The 13,930-nt window shown below is 40.2% G+C and overlaps 1 long non-coding RNA gene across 2 annotated transcripts in view; it reads right to left on the bottom strand.

Moving 5' to 3' along the window:
* Window positions 1–13,930, bottom strand: part of LOC310922632 — a 145,230-nt gene that overhangs the window by 86,151 nt on the left and 45,149 nt on the right. The window contains exon 3 of one of the 2 annotated variants that reach the window (XR_014592459.1): window positions 8,648–8,754. The exons of the other annotated variant lie outside the window; for it this stretch is intronic. This is a non-coding gene — a long non-coding RNA (uncharacterized lncRNA). Of the gene's footprint in view, window positions 1–8,647; window positions 8,755–13,930 lie in introns of those variants that run through there. 2 annotated transcript variants of the gene reach the window in all.

Here is a 13,930-nt window from a genome sequence, read left to right as displayed (position 1 = left end):
GTTTGAGAATAGACTTTCCTTTCCCCCTTTTCTCCTAGCTTCACTACTTGCTGTGAATATGAGAAACTAATGATTCTTCTAACTGTGAGTAGGCAGTATATAATGACAGCATTAAAATTTATTATTTTTCAATGCAGGAGATCCATGCAGTACCTGGCACAAACTGGGTGCTTTTGGTTATTCATCCTTAAAATAAATTCTTATTAAAATAAATCACAGTAATTGCGGTTCAAGCACCAACATTTAAGTTCTTTCTAACCATGTCAAGTTACCTCATCTTCAGAATGACTGACAGTAAAGTGAGAGTAGTCTCAGCCATAGTTTCCTTGGGAAACACATGAGATCTCACAGAATCTCACATGAGATTACCATAAGGGCAGTGAGACACTGTAACAGGTGGCCCAGAAAAGTTCTGAATGCCCAACCTTTGCAAGTATTCAAGGCCACGTTGAATAGGGCCCAGAGTAACCTGGTCTAGTGGATGGTGTCCCTGCCCATGGGAGGGTCAGAAGTGTGCCCTGGCAGCCAGGAGGGCCAGCTGTGTCCTGGGGTGCATCACTCATAGCACTGCCAACTAGGCAAGAGAAGTGACTCTCCTGCTCTCCTCTGCGCCAGGACAGCCTCACCCTGAGTGCTGTGTGCAATTTTGGGCATTGCAATATGAGAAGGTTATTCTCTAATAGCTTTACAAAGCCATAATGTTTAAAGGAGGGCTACAAAGCTGGTGAAGAGCCTTGAGGGGAAACCTTATGAGGAATGGCCGAGGTCACTTGGTCTGTTCAGCCTGGAGAAGAGGAGATGGGGAGACTTCATTGCAGTCTACAGCTTCCTCATGAGGGGAAGCGAGGGGCAGGCACTGATCTCTTCTCTCTAGTGACCAGTGACAGGAGTCAAGGGAAAGGCCTGGAGCTGTGTCAGGGTGGGTTTAATTCAGATATTCAGAAAAAATCTTCACTCAGAGGGAGGTTGGGCACTGGAACAGGCAACTCAGGGAAGTGGTAACAGCTCCAAGCCAGACAGAGTCCAAGAAGAGTTTGGGCAACACTCTCAGATGCAGGGGGGAAATGAGCTACTGAAATAAATGAATCAGTATGATTCAAACAGAAGCCATTTATTGTTTACATAAAGATACAGTTATAGTTTCTAGCACTACTGTTCACTCATACAAGAGTCTCTCGATTGGCTAAGTTGTTTGTCCATCAGACAGGCACATATCCTTCAGGACACTTAATTGGTCAAGTGTCCACCACCACACTGTGTGTCTTCTCTCTGAGTTTTGCATTTCTCGTAGACACTTTCCCAGGCTCCTGCTCATTGTTTTTAGACCTGTTGTTGTTCTCGTAGCCTTGATGAATCTTTGAGAACTCTGAAAAACAAGACTGAAGCTGTTTCTTAACTACAAACTACCTGGCTGGTACAGAAAATGGCCTAATACATTGCTACACTCAGGCACATGGTGTGACTCTGGAGGATGTCCTGTACAGGGCCAGGAGATGGATATCCATGATCTTTGTGGGTGCATCCCTACTCAGGATATTTATTCTGTGATTCTATGATTCTAACAAGATGAACTTGAAAACCCCTTCAAACCCAAACCATTCTATGTAGACATTGCTCATTAACCTGCTAAAAGTGATTTCAATGGGTAGTTGAGGTGATCTCTTATCCTCATTACAATGTGCAGCAGCTAAATGAAGTCCACATTGTCACTCCAGGTAAAATAAGGAATGGTTCTGGAGATCTTCTTTCCAGCCTGAACTTTTACCACCTAGAGAATGAAACATCATCTACAGCCAGCTCTGCAGGGGTACAGAGAAATGCAGTTACCACATAGGAATGAGGAAGATGCTAAATACAAAAAATGGTGAAACAGCTTCACCTTATTCAGAAAGCCTGTCTTTTTTTTATTTGTTTATTTATTTTAGAGATGGAACAAGGCAGATGTGATATATCTCAGCCCATGTACCTTAGCCAGTTATTTACCCTTCCTAATTTCCTCTTACACCTATTAGAGGGCTTTCAAGCAATAGAGGCAGTATTTTGTGAGATGGGAACGGTCACTTAGGTCCCATTGCAACTTCTACAATCATGAGTAGAAGAAGGCAAGTCACCAAAACTCTTGCCTCTGTTTAAAATGGACATAATGATACTTCACAGCTCCTATGGTAAAAAATTAATATGTTGCCTGAGCACAGCAAAAATATGCATGATGTAATCACATATGTTACATTTTTAGGTAAAGTCACTGTAACAATCTTTAGGGAAAAAAACAGTACATGGCGGCAGAGAAGGAAACTGAGGCATGAACTGTTCTGGGCAGGAAGGGTTTCTTGTCTCTCCTGCACTGTATCCCATTTTTTTAGTTAATTTTAAGGGCATTTGCAATGTCTATGTGTCTCCATCTTTTCTCACCCTCTCTAGAAAATTTAATATCCTGGCCTGAGGATATAGCCCTTAATGAAACCAGAAACCTTAGGGAGCTAGTTGAAAACAGACTAAACAGGGAAATAAGTTTCCCAAGCACACATTTCCTTTTACTTAGCCACAAAAGCTTCACTTTTAATAGCTTCCCTGAATGTACATATAACCCTCTCTTCATTTAGGCTGGACATACAAGCCCGTAATTTGATTTGTTTAACCAACATTTGTAACCTTCACTCCCTGTGGCTTGCTATAGGACAGGCTATGGAATAACCCCTTCTAGCCAGGGGAGGGATGATTTCTCATAACTGAAGAAAGGAACTGGATAAGCAACATGCTGCCTCCAGGGAAAAAGAGATGGGAACCTTCCTGGTCCACCCCTCAAAAGGGAACAAAGTATACCATCCCTATTACAGTAGGTTTCCTGAGTCAGTGTCTTGGGATAAAACTGAAAGATTAACCCTCCCACCACCTGCCTGCTGAGAAACTGTTCTGAAGTGTAAATTATGTGCTACCCAGCTCCAGTGCACAGTTATACCATGTTATGTTAATCATTCAGGGAAAGGACTAGAATCCAGCTTTCCTGAGCTTCAGGTGATGCCTCTAATTAATAAGCTAAAAGATTGCTCTTTCTTCTGTGGTGACTATTTTTTCTCATTACTTGTGAGCAGAGTGCTGAGAGTGCACCTGAGGATGCAGACCCATCCTGGGGCTTAAGATTATTGCCAGGGGATAGAGCACGGACTGCTGGAGTTCTATGCAAGAGGAGTACTTATCCTAAAGATGGGCAGAAACCCTCTCCTTCCCTTTTGGAATGATGGGAAATCTTTTCTCTCTTTGAAACAAAAAATAAATCTAAGCCTTTAGTGTGGGTCTGAGGTCTAAGCAGTGAACCTTTAGTGGTAGTAAGTATGTTCCTGTCTCAGAATAAAGTACAGAGATGTATAGGAAGAAATTCCTTTGGTTTATGTAGCTTTAGGCCCCATCTTTTTCTCTCTGTTATTTGCTGTGTACCTCACAGGAGGCATTCACATTTTACTCTGAACCCCATGCAATGCCAAGGGCGCTTTTATAGTCTCCTCCATGTCAAATGCAAATACTCAAACCCTCAAGATGACCAGTTAGGGAGTTTCTCCCCCCTTGCAGAAGAGCTTCCCCATCTGTGGTTGATATATACATCCATTTACAGATCCTGTATGGAAGGTTTTGTCTTCATACCTATCAGAAAGCACACTATGGGTATCCCACAGGATGTATGTCAGTATTTTTGATAGCAGCATTAGGTCCAAAGGGCCTTACATAATTTTCCTTGCTATTGGGAAAGCATAAAATTTAAATGAAATCACGTATGTGTGCATGAGAATGCAGAGGCAGCGATCATTCATGCATTGGAGAGTAGAGGTTGTCCTCATTTCCTCCACATGCCATTTCCAAACACAATTGCACATGCTGATGTCCTTGCTGTAAAGAGCCTGGCACACACTGAAGTTAGATAAATCAGAAGTTGTTAGATGATTTCTTCTTCTCCTCCACTTACAATAGTGGTGAAACCTAAGTGATGCTCAGGTTCTTCTGGCACAATCCTAATACTGTTTTCAATTGCATTATCAGACAACATAAGCATAATGATAGTGAGTCTTCCTGCCTATAGTATTTGCACTCCATTAATGCCCAAATATGCAGCAGTTTCAGTCTAGTAGAAGAGATCCTGCCTGAGAAATTTTTAGTCTAAATAAGCAAAGATGGAGAAGCTATTTCAAGAGACCTTGCCTAGGGATTAAAGGATGTCAGACTTTCTGGCAGGAAGCCTGTGGGAGGTCAGGGAACTGAACCAAGGGCTGCAAACCCCCAGCAGCATCAGTCTCCAAATTGCTCTTTACCTGGCAGCTGCCTGCCAGAGAGACATGGTGGCTGCTAAATGAAAAGCAGATGGAGTTAAGTTTAGTTAAAGTAGACAGTCATAACAACAAAGAGCTCTCATCTAATCACCCAGCGGTAGTAGGGCTGAAAATGTAATCAAGTTGTTTTCTATAAATCATTTTCACAAGATAAGAGGCCTGGCTATACAGCATGGCTCACTAAGTATTTACACTGTAAACTTTCCTGCCCTCAGCACCACCCCTTTGCTCTGAATTATTGCTTTAATGAATTTAATCATGAAATGTAACAGTTGGATAATAAGAACCCTGTAAACTTACCCCTCCTTTCCTTTTAAATTAAATTATATACTGGTAGTAAAAACATGATTATTTGAAGGTTGCGTTTATGAGAATTCTTGCCCTCTGAGGAGGGTGGTGAGGAAAAAAAAAAAGAATTTAAGTTTTTACTTACAAGAGAAAACAGCTTGTGGAAATAATTACACAACTTGTGAACCCTGCACAGCATCTGTATTTAACAACTTTATACTCAAGCCTTTAGAAGCAGGCAAGTAGTCTGTCCTTCAGACAGTTGAATATATAAAGTGTCTCCGTTATTGTACTATTTTACTCATGTATTGCCAAGATAAAGTGAATCTTCTGAAGAGGAGGGGGAGGACTCTGATAATGTCTATTGTAATGAAGAACAATAATGGACATAAAAGTTTATTAACTCCACAGGTCAGTGCACAGCAACAGCAGAGAGGCAGTAAGAGGGAAATTCAATAGTGTTCTGCTGGAGCCCGCAGCGTGTTCTGAACCTGCTCATTAGATGGGTTCACAGTCCTTCAAATGGGATGGGAGAGTGGGGGAACAGAGCTTTGCTGCTTCAGCTGCACCACAGCCTGTTTCTGGCATTCAGACAGCTCTTCTAGTTTTCTCTGATTGGGTTTTTAAAATATTTTCAAGATTAACATACTTTGGTTTGCAATCCATGTTCCTATTACTTCTAGGTTCTTACAGGCTGGTCATGCTCACATCTTTTCCTGCAAACCCAATCCCATATGCTGAAGGCAATTGAAAAGAGTGATTCACTCCAATATTAAATAAACTCCTGTCATCTCAGGTCAGTGCTGTGGCCTCTGGAGGATTTAAAGTAAATAGAGGAGTAGGATGACAGTGCATTTTTTTACTTACTTTGTTTAAAATTATTAATTGTATTTTTGGAAAGACAAAGCACTTTCCCTTATTTTGAGTTCTTGCATTTCAATTATGGTGGGAAATGGTGATATTTGCCAGGCTGGCCTATTTCCTGCTGCCAACATCTTCCTGACAATGTTTGAATGACTATAGGGGCAGACATGTCCCAGAGCTGCCCTGCAAGCTCAGGTCTATCAGAAGACAGAAACAGGACGGGTACTTGTATGAACTCTCTCAGATGAGTTTTTCTTTCTAGCTTATACACTAATTTTAATTGTACAACTTGCTGTCTGGAACCCTTCAAGCATTGTCAGCAGAAGCAAAACAGCAAAAGAAAGTGAGCTATTTTAACAGTATATTCTGAGGATTTAGATGCTTGCCTCATTTGGTATCTAGCATCTTGAGCCTGTTTAAATAGTTAATTTGACAATAATATCTAAAAAGTCTTTGTTAAACCCATTAAGAAAACCCTCTGCAATAATGAAATTCAGCCATTCAATAATGAATCCAGCCTCTTTTGGTGCAGTAGTTTCTATTTTCCCCTCCTACAGTTTGAAATCTGACAACACTGCAGCAAACAAACAGCAGATGGGATTGTAACAGGGCTTTTAAAATAATGAATCTCCATAATTCTGCACTAAGACTCAGTCTCTGCCCTTGGATGGCATCTAGGGTGCTGGTAATGCCACTAACAAAATAAGGCAGATTGCTGTTTTTTTCTCACACAAGTGAAATACTATCAGTACAGTGTGCAGAAGTGTGCTGATGTTGTACATCAAGGGCAGGCATTTGAGATGAGAAAGGGAAGTTTCATGAAGGCATCAGCACAGTGCTGGGCCAGAGCTGTAAATCCTGGGGATGGGGTTTATGAGCCGTGGGGCTCCGTGCTATGTTACACACTCCCAAGGCTCTGGGGCAGCCCATGGAGGGGCCTGAGAGAGGTCTCAAGTTAGCTTTGAGCCCAGAAAGAGTGAGTCTGGCTCTGTCCAAAATCTAATGAGTCTCTGTCATCCTGCCAAGACGAAAGGAAGGAAATGTTAATAGATGCATCAAAGTCCAATTCACACAAGCGTCCCCCTGGGATATCAGACCAGCTGTGAGAAACACTTCAATCAGTCATGTGGGGCTTTGCTCCCTCCTCGTAGGGCTTCTTGTAGATTTTATCCCAGGGAGATTTCCTATGAAAGATGTATTGTTCAAGCCAGCCAAAGCCAGGATCTTGTCCCCAGTCCTCCAGGCCCATAATAACAGGGTCAAATTCCTGCAGGAACTCTCTGAGTGATCTCCCGAGTCTTACCTTCTTGAGTGCTTCTGTGTTTTAACTTCCCAGCTGCCTGAACCTCAGCAGCACAGAGCACCCATGCCTGGGCACCCAGGAGCCCTTGGGACACAGGGTCAGGCTCCCTCATACCTGCACCTCCAGGGATGAGCCCCCAGTGGGGTCTGTCACCAGCTCTGTGGGGCTGCCTTCCCAGGGCCAAAAAATTGTCTGAAAAAACAAGGGAAACAACAAACTGGCCAAGGTGACTTTGCAGGTTTGCAGACACACCTGCCTTGCCCTAGGGGGAATTTAAACAATTACACTCAACCCAGCAAACTGGGTTGCTCAGCTAAAAATTCTCTGTGACCGTGTTAAGGCTAGCAGCTAAAACAGAGGGAATGCATCTTCCTGCACTATTAGAGTAACAGACTGCTTTGGAATATTTTTTTTTTAATTTACTTTTACTATTTCCTTTGCAAATTGCTAGGCACTTCTAAACACAAACTAGTTTTTGCCCTTTCAACTTTCCTCACATTACAGCCCAGCTAACTCCATTAGCAAATAAAGTAAATAGCCAGAGCACTCATGAAAGTCTAAATTCCCTGAAGGTAATAACTGTATAAAACACATGGGAGTTGTTATTTCAAGGCAAGGAAATGGAAAGCTTTTAGTTTATCATTAAGCTGGCTTAGTATTTTGGTAGGCCTTGGCACTACTTATTAACAATTTATAAAGTCAAACTGGGGTGAATCTACGTAAGTGATACATATTTTTGTAGTGAGATGCAGGACTTGTGCTATTTGTCCTGAACTTCATGTAAACAGTGTTTAATAAGCTCTGACATGGTTTTTCCTATTAAACAGTTTGCCTGTGTGAAGTGAACTCAAGCCACTGCAAATTCCTGCAAGAATTACCCTTCAATGCAGTACTGATGTCGGGAAGCATCTTTCCAGGCTGCCATTAGTTCAAAATGCAATATTTAGAAACAATACCAGTATGAGGAGCCTTTGAGCTCTCATAAAAGAATTAGAGGATGCTATATCCTTGTACAGAAAGAGGTGGGGATGAAAGAGTAAGAATGAAAAACACCCCACAAAGGAGAAAAAAACAAGACAAGACACTGTCACAGATGTGATCCCATGGGAACCTAAGTCCATCAGCTTATGTTGTGAGGACATGCAGGTTCTTTCTTTTGCCTGACATATTTTGTAGCTCTAACCTGACTTTTGTGGTCTCATCTTTTAGCCCTTCTGTTCTTTGTTCCCCTGAATGCTCTTTCCTTTTGTCAGTTCTAGTGTTGCAATGATTAGACCAAACGTATATTAGTTCTTTCAAGGTATTTGCAATGCTCAGCAAAACTGTGAAAATGTAGAAATAAAAAACTCAGGTACTAACTTTTGTCACCAGTTAGTAAGATGGGTGCTTTCATTTAGAAAAGCCCTGCTCATGAGATGCCTACCTGAGGTCTCATTCACTCTGTTGTATATGTGTGCCACCTCAGGGAAGGACACTGGACAGACATCCAAATGTGTACAGTGGTTTTCTTCTGATGTTCCTGCAGGGCTTATGTGCTTTCTATAAGCAGCCACAAACTGACTGGCATTGCTCAAAAATCCACCAGTTTGCAGATGCTGACGACACCAAGTTTCTAGCAGTGTAGATCGTTACCTTAATGTTATTTAAGGTGCAACTAGACTGGCATTTTGGCTCACTCTTTTCTACTCACTTAATTCCTCTGATAGTCTAAGGGCATCCTAGCTCTTTGATAATTTGGGCATTCACCCATTTGTGGTATTATGCAGCATCAGAGGCTCTGGGCTTAATTCTGTGGGCACCCTTTGTCAGTTTTCCTGTCTGTGATACATGCTGCTGAGACCAGTCATTCTCCAGAGAATGTGGGGCAGTACTTATTTTTTGCAAAACCTTCTGTGTGTGTATGTGTCGTCAGTTTGCTGAGGCTCACATCTCGATTTTGAAGAAACCAGAGCCCTGGGAATGGATGGATTGGTAGTGGGCCTGAGAGACAATACATAAAGTTACTGTGGGATTAGATACAGATTAAACTGAAAAAAAGGTAAATCAGCAACCCAAAAGATTCCTGTTTCAGATTATTTAATTTCTTATGCTTTCCACTCTGGGTAGTGGGACTGTTCAAGCCTGAGATGACAATTATGAAAAGCAATTAGTGGAATATGCTGCATGCTAACTTTAACACAGCCTGTTATGAAGCACACTCTTCATATATGAGAAAAAAAAAAAAATTTAGTATCTTTTGTGTGGTAGCATTTCTACAGTACTCCTTTTCAGAAACAAATATGGAAGTGGGATAATTAGAGAGAGGAAAAAACCCAGCCCTGTTTGTTCTTCCTTTCCCATGGGGCACCAAAAAGGCAGGAATTCTCACTATATATATGTTCAGCTAAAATACAAAACTTCTCTTTTTATTAGAAATCTCTATTTTAAAAATCTATTTTTAAAAATTAATTTCAAATTTCAATTTCAACTAGGTTAAATAGAATTTAATATTGAAATTTCATTACATCACTCATTGTCCATTTCTCTCTGATGACTGCTCAAGGAACCAGGATGATTAATTCAGATGTAGAGATATGGGCTGTAACTCACAGGCTTTTCCCCTCCCAGTGAAATAAAAAAAATTGGACCGAGTTCACTGAAAGCAGACTGTCTTCTACAGTCCTCTGTTACTGACTGAACCAAGACTGTCCCACCAGGGCCTTCTGCTCACACTGAGAATTGGTGTAGTTTTGCTGATTTTTCTCTCTTCTTAAGAATCCAATTTGTAAAATTAGTCTCAGTTTGCCTGTAAACAGGTTTATTTATGTTTTTATCAATACCTTCTATCAGATTGTACTCTCCTAAGGGAACAGAAACATAATTTCTTTTCCAATCTGCTATGCTAAAAAGACTTTTTCCTTTCCTTTACTCATTCAAGGTCAGGTCAAGATCCAGACATCTGTTTTCAACATCATATTTTGTATGATGCTTCTCAGATTACACCCTGTGGCAGCAAGAGTGAGTGAACATGAACACTTTACAGAGTATTTAAATGAATCAGTTGCATCTTTCTTGCATGTTGCTACAGCCAAGTTCCCAGAAATCTGTCCACTTCCAGTTTAAAGACCAGAAATTACTCTCTTTGGAAATGTTTGAAATATGGGTTACTTTGGCACTTTGCTCTGTACTGCAAATGTTTTCCTGATAAAATATCACAGACTTTTCATGAATGCACACAAACTAATGAACTCAAAGCTTTCTTTAGTTCAGGAGCTCTATTATCATGATTTCTTGACAGTTTTACATCTTTGGACTAATAAAAATGCAATTTAGTGTTCACAGGAGATAAATAGCTATAGCTCTGTGTCTGATTGTGTTGTCAGCCAATATGAAATGAATAATTTTGGGTACAGATATGACACACAAAAGAGGCCATCACCTTCCTCTTCGCTACCCTTCTACTAGTAAACATAGGACCGACTAGCTAAACTACATTAATACTGAGTTCTTTACAGTGCTCTAGTGTTTAGGGATAATACTTTGGTGTCCTAAACCCCATCCAAAAGAATACTAAGATTCACATTAAAAGCCTGAAAATTATCTTAATCTGGATAAATAATTCATCCCAAATTTGACTTGATTTCTTTGTTATACAAATGATACCATTTTCTCTTGACCTGCAATCTTCTCTCCTGGACTTCAGAGCAGCCACCTGCAGTTCTGCCTCCAGCCTGCCTCCCTGCTCTCTGTGGGGCTGGGCATGGTCCCCTAACCATGGCTCCTCTGGAGCAGAGCAATGTGCACTGTCCTGCACTCATTTGGCATTCATGCACCTCAACTCTCCTCCTATGAGGGTCACATCTCATCACATCATGGTATTTCTATGTATAAAGGACAAGGTAATGCTTCTGAGGTGTGTTGCACAAAATAGGCAAAAGAGACAAGCCTCAGTGCAGTTTAGCAACACAAATATCCTATAGAGCCTTTATCAGGACTTAGAAACCCGGCAAGGCAGATGCTGACTTACAATCCCCCTTTCCCATCCCGACATTTCCAGCTTGTCCACAGCAGTCATGAAATAATTATGAAGGGCAGAAGGGTTGCTGTAAGAATTGATCTATATTTACACGAGATTCTGTTGCAGAAGAGGAGGTTTTTCTGATTAAAAATCGACTGTACTCAGAGTGAAACAAAATCATTTATTATTTAACCCTGGGATTATTTGAGGCGAAGAAAGTTCATAATTATTATTTAATTCTAAGTTCTTATTTCTAAGCCAAGAAAAATATATACTAATATTGGAATTTATTTTCTCCTCTGCTACATCATCAACTGTTTGACTACCATTTTTTGACATGTCTGTTTTGATGTCAAATCTTTTTTCATCCTGTCCTATAATATCATTAACAAGAATTTAACCAGAAAACCCCACTTGCTACACTGTCTGCATTAATACATGCACTCTTCATACAATAATACATAATATAGACATTATATGCAATAATAATTGAGTGGCATTCAGGGTTTATATAAATGCCAACTTCCATGTCATTACCGGCAGCAATATTTTTCTATAAAAAGTTATTATGCCACCTATTTTGTCCTGGGAAGGAAAAAGGAAGGGAGGAGAAATGGACACTCATCAGCTTTTTGGGCAGTCTCTAGCTGCCAATCATACAAGACATCATCACTTTTGGGATGGTAAAGACATGGCAATATCCTCTATGTGGTGCTTGTGGGTATTTGTGCAGATGTCTGACTGCTCTGTTCTGCTTCAGTCTCAGGTAGATACCTTTCACACCCTCCACTAATCAATACTAATCACAGATGCCATCTGCCAGATGCACAGATTACACAGGAGGAAGGGCACTATCATCAGTGCTGGCTGAAGTGACACACATCACTCGTGTCTCTGGAAATCAAGCTGCTCAACACTCAACACTTCCCCTGAGCACAGTCAAACCCTGTGACTTGCTGCAGTAGCTGCCATGTGGTGTTTCAGGCTTCTTGCCAGCATCAAAGGAGTGACCTGGCTTCCCAGAAGCTTTCCAAGCTTTTGCAGTGCAAGTGTCCCCGATAGTATCTGGTGCTGCTCAGATATGCCATTGACAGGAACACAAACAGGTATAATGGCATTTTTGGAACAGGTCTCTGCTTCCATATATGAGGTGCAGAAGAGCTATCTGCAAACAGGACATTTGGAGTTCCTAAACCTTCAACCTGACCTGCAAATAGCCTGTGTGACATCCCCTCTTAAAGAATTACCAACACCTTAAAACAATAAATATAATTTATAAACATATTTGAGATCAGAATTCATAAAGTTCATCCAAAGTCCTTTCAACCTTCAGCTTTTCATTTTTACCAATTTTACAAGACATTTATATTCCTGCACATTCTGCAGAGAGATAAGAATTTTTTGTTACGTGCTGTAATTTACAGGATCATTGTTCAACAGACCTGTGTTTCCATAATTGTGAGAGCCCAGAATTTCTTGTTTAAAGGTTTAATAACTTAATTTACTATGATACTCAAATTTTACAGTGCACATTATATGCAACTTTGAAGCACTGCATAAAATATTTATACCATGCCTAGATGTGGCAGCTACATTTGCGATTACATTTTTATTCCTGTTAATTATAAATCAAACATGCATGGTGATTGCTTTTTTTGTTCCCTTGGCAAGAATATTTGCAATAAAACTATCTTTGTGCAGAGTCCTTCTGACAGCTCACCAGCCCATCAAGCTCCAAATTATGAAGAAAATTCCCATATAAAATGCACAAGATATTATTCTGTGGAAGTCTTCAAGGTCTCCTTCAGACCTACCACTTGACTTTGACTTTGCATAAATTGTAAAGCTCTATATCTGAGTGGTGTTTGTTACAGATAATGGCATCATAATTCTTTATCAGTACTCTTCTGGATCATCCAGTTTTCCTGCTAGAGGCTACCTGCAGCTCAGTCATCAACAATATTGCCTGTGCTCATGCAAAGATACACTGACACAGGCAGTAAACCTTGGGGTGAAGGCTATGATGGTATTCCACTGAAAACTGACCTGCTTGCTTTGCTAAAGAAAGTAGGGACTGTGAAACCCTCATGTAGAATAGTAATCCTGACTCTCACTCTGCTATCCCTGACAGCTCAAACCCAGCCATTCCACCTCTTCCTCAAATTATCTGAGGGCCATTTAGCCTTGTTAACACATATAAATCATTTTGTTTTGCTATCCTACAAGTTAGGAGTGGTACACTTGTGTAACTTTACAGCCTGTTCTCTAGTTATGACTGATTCAACCTAACAGAACTGCAAACTGCTCTATAAATTATAGAGAATGACATCTGTGCCAATGCTGGTGTACTCGTTACAAGTAAGTCAGCTGAATTCTTCTGCACTGGCTTCAGTCCTATTTCTCCTTGCTCTAACTGCACACTCTCCATCTTCACACTTGTATAGCTGCAGAAGAAATTGTCCGATTTCTTTTTTTAATAAACTTGTACAAATGGACCCTCTCTACTCACTGGTGCTGAATAGCAAGTACATAATTAATGTATCAGGGCTAAAAGTCTTCACAGTACACGTATTTAAGACTGGATGTCATAATTTTAACAGAACACGGTGTTTTATGCATCATTAACACTTCAGCTGAAATCCTCATGTCTTAGAGGCCAGCTTAAAATTATGTTCTTTGTGAGGTTGAATGTCCTATTATTTAAGGACATAATTCTATTAGAAAAATAAACTCCTAAGCTGAATTTTTAATGAGCGTTTCCATTTAATTACATGAATTTTGTTCCTAACTGGAATTTTTTAGTAACTCATTTAATTACTGATAGATATCTCCTTTCTTTCTTTCTTTTTTTTTTCCAGTAGCAAATTCCACAAACATATTGATTTAAAAAATTCAATTAATGATTTTTACACGCAAGCCATTCATCAGGAATTCATTATAGGTATTTGCTACTTCAAAATCAAGATAGCAGTTGCTTTGATTAGAAACATGAGCTTCTGTACCATAAAATGTTTCTGAGCCTTGATAGGATAAACTACATTCCTAATACCATGTGTCATAAACAGACAGTAAATAAAAAGATCATTAGCGCTGAAGTGAGACCTTAATGGATTTTTTCTCCCCAAATCCTATTTTGGTGTTACTGTAGGCAAGAGAAAG

The sequence above is a fragment of the Zosterops lateralis genome, assembly GCF_965231275.1.
Source record: "Zosterops lateralis genome assembly, chromosome: 1".
Taxonomy (NCBI): Eukaryota; Metazoa; Chordata; class Aves; order Passeriformes; family Zosteropidae; genus Zosterops; species Zosterops lateralis.
Note: the sequence above shows the minus strand (reverse complement) of the source record. Positions and strands in the feature narration are given on the sequence as shown.